The 5,425-nt window shown below is 38.6% G+C and overlaps 1 protein-coding gene across 1 annotated transcript in view; it reads right to left on the bottom strand.

The window, feature by feature from the left end:
• LOC143034865 (uncharacterized) overlaps window positions 1–5,425 on the bottom strand; it is a 19,673-nt gene extending 14,248 nt beyond the window's left edge. The window contains exon 1 of the mRNA XM_076201209.1: window positions 4,898–5,425. The gene's annotated coding sequence lies outside the window, so the exon portion shown is untranslated. The remainder of the gene's footprint in view (window positions 1–4,897) is intronic.

The following is a 5,425-nucleotide window of genomic DNA, read 5'->3' on the forward strand; positions in this document are numbered from 1 at the left end:
AAGGATAATAATACATACATATACCAAGGGCTTTTCCTCCTTACCAGGGAGGTAACCAAAGTCAAAGGCATAAATCCACTTCCACCCATTCCATCCCCACGTACTCCACTCCCGTTCACCATCCCCTCTCCCTCTTTTCTTGGCTCCTCTTGGATGTCGGGTCATCCCTGCATCTCGCCCACTGCCCTGGGTCAGAAGCAATGTAGTAAGACACAACACATCCACAGCAAGGCCACTTCATTTAATCGGCGACCACCCCTCTCCCAGTCCCCTCATGCAGAAAAAAAAGAGGACGGGGAGAAATCCCTTCGGGCTGCGTCAAAATATCATTCACACATACTTCCTCATTCCATCCTCCACCCACTCCCTGCTATGCATCACAGCATCATCCATATACAACCATTCTCCATTCACCCATATCTTCTGTCTTCTCCCTTATTTCCTTAACAGACATTCCATTTTTCCAATGCCCCCTTTACCCCATCCATTTCATCTTTGGTCACCCACTCATGTTCACTCCCTCCACCTCTACTATCCGCATCTCCTTTACTAATCTTTCATTTATTCTTTCTATGTGTCCAAACCATCCCAATACTTTTTCATCGACCCTATCTCCAACTCCCTTTCCACCCCTGTTCTCCTCCTCGCCTCCTCGTTTCTCAAGCTATCCAGCCTAGTAACCCCTATCATACTTCTCAGGCATTTAAACTCAAACACATTCAAACTCTTTCTATGTTCCATGTTTCTGCCCTATACAGTGCTGTCGGCACAAACACTCCATATAATCTCATATTAGCATCCATTCCCAAATGTCTATTTCTCATTACACTTTTTAATCCCCCAAGGCATTTACTTGCTTCTCTCAATCTACATTCTACCTCCACTCCTCCCTTTTCCACTACATTCGCACCCAAGTATTTAAAGCTATTCACTTCCTCCAATCTCTCCCTTGATACTCACTTCCAATTTGCTGCCATCCTCTCCCCTTGTACATCTCATCCCCTTACTTTCATCCACATTTATTTTCAACTTCCTTCTTTCGCACACCTTCCCAAACTCTGTCACTAACTTCCTTAATCCCTAGGATCCTGCTACAAGCTCAGTGTCGTCCGCAAACAACAAAGTCTTATCTCCAAACCCCGGCCCATTACCCTTGCGTTTACCTCTCGCACCACCCAATTCATGCATAAATTGAACAGCCAAGGCGACATAACATATCCCTGGCGAAGTCCCACCTTTACCTCAAACCACTCACTCTCTCCATTTCTAATTCTAACACAGGCTCTACTACTCTCGTAAAAATCTTGAGTGCTCCAGCTTTCTTCTTGTCTACCATATCAAAAGCTTTTTCCAAATCCATAAATGATGACATAATAATAATAATAATAATAATAATAATAATAATAATAATAATAATAATAATAATAATAATAATAATAATAATAATAATAATAATAATAATAATAATACAAATAATAAAAATGCGTTTTTCCTACTTGGATCGCTTTCGGACTGTTACTCTGTTAGCCCATCAGTAACGTTTAACGTATTTCTACAGATACTTGTGGTCGTGAGGGCATTGGTAAGGTTAAACGTTACCAATGCCCTCACGACCACAAGTATCTGTAGAAACAATGCAAGGCGATAAGGTTCCCTCAGATATATATATATATATATATATATATATATATATGTATATATATGTATGTATATATATATATATGTATGTATATATATATAAATACACACACATATATATATATACGGTAAATATAACAAAAGAAACAATTAAAAGGTGTATAGACAAACTCAAAGTTAATAAAACACCAGGGCCTGACGGTTGGCATCCAAGAATCTTAAAGGAAATGAAAAATGAGATTGTTGTTCCATTAGAAATTATTTTCAAGAAATCCATCATATCCGGAGATGCCCCAAGAGAATGGAAGCTAGCTAACGTTACTCCCATATTCAAAAAAGGTGACAAAAAGAAACCAACTATAGGCCTATAAGTTTGACTTCAATCGTAGGAAAAATAATGGAAACTATCATCAGAGATGCTATCGAACATCATTTAGAAAGTAACCGTTTGATAAATGATAGCCAGCATGGTTTCAGACGGAAACGTTCTTGCGTGACTAACTTACTCGAATTCTACAACACAGTTATCTCGAATTATGACAAAAGAAATAATATAGATTTAGTATATCTAAACTTTGCAAAAGCTTTTGATACCGTCCCACACGAAAGACTACTTACTAAATTAGCTTTGCATGGAATAAGTGGTAGCCTATTAGGTTGGACTAGTAATTGGTTGAAAGGTCGAAAACAGAGAGTTGTTTAATGGAAAAACTTCTGGATGGAAAAGTGTTGCAAGTGGAGTTCCTCAGGGTTCCGTTCTTGGGACACTTCTATTCATAGTATATATAAATGATATAGACCATGGACTAAAATCTACTGTTTCCAAATTTGCTGATGATACAAAACTGTGCGGAGTGGCAAATGATCACTCAAACCAATTAGATATTCAAGAAGATTTAGATCAATTACAGCAATGGTCTGAAAAGTGGCTAATGAAATTTAACACAAGTAAATGCAAGGTAATGCACATAGGTAAAAATAACAGTAAGTACGACTACAAGTTATTTGGAAATTCGTTAACAAAAGTGGATAGTGAAAAAGATCTCGGCGTAATTATCAGTAACGACCTCAAATCATCCAAGCAGTGTATTTCAGCCTCTGAGAAAGCAAATAAGATTCTAGGACTGATTGCGCGATCTTTTGATTTCAAAAGTCCATCACTCATTAACAAGCTATATAAATCGTTAGTTAGTCCACATTTGGAATATGCTGTTTCCGTATGGTCACCGAATCTCATTAAAGATATTGACAGACTGGAAAAAGTACAACGGCGAGCCACAAAACTGATTCCAAATATCAAAAATAAATCATACGAAAATCGACTAAGACATATGAATCTGTTTTCCCTAAAAAAGCGTAGACTCAGAGGTGACTTGATACAGGTCTTTAAAATGCTAAAGGGAATTGACAACATCAAAAGTGACCAAATTTTTACATTGAATGAGAATCAGACAAGAAACAATGGTCTCAAACTGTCCGGAAATAGATTCAATTTGGAAGTAGGTAGAAACAACTTTGCCAACCGTGTAGTTAATGAATGGAATAAACTTCCTGCACAGGTAGTGCAATGTAGTTCAGTTCGAAGCTTTAAGAATCATTTAGATAAATACCTAAGTAAGATGCTGTAATGATTATAATTTATCTTATATTATTTGTTTTTGTTTTGTTATCATTTGTCTTGTCTGATTTTCATTTATTATTAGTTATATGTTAATTTATTATTATTCACTATTTACCTGTTTGTTTATTATTTAACTATACCTATGCATTTATTTATGTATTTTATTTGTTATTTACATTATCAGTTTTTATTTTATTATTAATATGATTTTTGTTTTTCGCATCCGACCTAGATATGGATCAAAAGGTCTCCTGTCGGCATGCTCCGCCTTTGTAATCCTTTGTAATCCTTTGTTGAAAGGACATATGATAGATTGGGTGGTAAAACGAAGACGATCTAGATCAATTCCTAGATCTTCGTTTTACTCCCACCACCCTCTCATATATATATATATATATATATATATATATATAATATATATATATATATATATATATATATATATATATTCATATATATCTTTTGTCTTAGCTCCTCGTGAATGAAGTTTAATCCCGGTCTCCAGCCCATTGTTTGGGTCAGAAGCAATGCAGCAAGACACAGCACAGCCACAGCAGGGGCTGGCTGCCTAAGCTGACTTAACCCGACAGCTTCATTTACCTTGAACCTTCTTACTCGCAAATCGAAAAGGAAACGAGGAGAGAAATCCCATTGGGCCGCGTTTATATATATCGTCCATTCACAGACACTATTGTCGCCTCTACTGTCTTCACCGTTCCTGCGCAATGTATTTTTCCCTCTATCAAAACTGAATAAAATCACCCGGCTTCTGTCCATACAGTCTGCAAATGCTTTGTCATAACGAAAAGATTATGCTAGAGTCTGTTGGGAGCTTCTAGTAGTTCGCCTTTGTAAAAATTATTTTAAACAAAATATATTGAGAAAACCATTACTGATGGCTTCCATCTTCGTTCCGTTTCCCACCCAGCGATTTTATTCACCCCCCAAGAAAAGAAAAGAAAAGAAAAAAAAAAAGTAAAAATAAACCCGAGCAGCGAAAAATTATAACTACTGTCGACCACAACATGGGCGGAGTCCGTTTCAGTCGTCGCTTGATCTCCTGCGTTTAAATCGGAATTCCTTTTTAAATGTGGAATATTTAAGTCGGGATAGGCCAGATGCAGTTAAAGCTGACGTATGGCTAACTCAAATGCAGTCGGAGTTAAAACAGAAGCACACATGACCTAGACAAAATGGAAATTTAATCGAAAAGGCTACACAAACATGTATTAATTATCTTCAGTTGTCTGCTTGACAGTGTGCACATGCGAATATACATGATGTAGTGTGTGTATGTGTGCAAAATAATTCCATATGCATATGTGCATGCTTGTGCGTTTTTTTTTGGGGGGGGCTACGTGAGTGTTCGTGTTTGAACGCATGCCAATTTGTTGTATTGGGGGACGGAAAATGAATGTTATGGGCCTCTGTTTATGAACGTGTGCTTTGCCTAAACGTGTGTATTCATATGCACCTTGTTTCATATTACACACACACACACACACACACGCACGCACGCACACATACACGCACGCACACACACGCACGCACTCATGCACACACACACACACACCATTGAAACCTCCATACATCAGCATTGAAAGAACATTACTCAACACTGTTGAGAACTTCACATACCTTGGGAGTGTTACGTACAACGATGCTTCAGTGGCCAAGAATGTTGACAACCGCTTCGCCAAAGCCAGCAGTTCCTTTGACCGCACGCAGGAGCGTCTGGAAGAATCACTCGTTGCGCTCGTCAAAGATCTTGGTGTACAAAATTGTGGTTATCAAAACTCTCCTTTATGGATCAGAAGCTTGGATTCTGTACAGGAAGCAAGTGCGATTGCTGCAACTCTTTCACCAGCGCTGCCTTCGTTCCATCATGGCCATTAAGTGGCAAGACTACATAACAAATAATGAAGTCTTGGAACGAGCGATCATCCTCAGCATCGATGCCATGTTATTGGTTAGACAGTTGAGCTGGCAGGGCACCTATAACGAATGGTAGGCATGCGAATGCAGTGTTCTGTGTAACTGTGCCAGGGTAATCGAACACGCTTCAAAGACCAGCTGAAGCCGGAGCCCTTATATGCCTAAATGCTGCCCAGGGGCAAAGTTCTCACTAACGTCCCCTCTCCTCCTATCACCACTTCTGACCCTCGC

This window comes from Oratosquilla oratoria, chromosome 18 (genome assembly GCF_046742065.1).
Source record: "Oratosquilla oratoria isolate Oo_2021 chromosome 18, ASM4674206v1, whole genome shotgun sequence".
NCBI lineage: Eukaryota > Metazoa > Arthropoda > Malacostraca > Stomatopoda > Squillidae > Oratosquilla > Oratosquilla oratoria.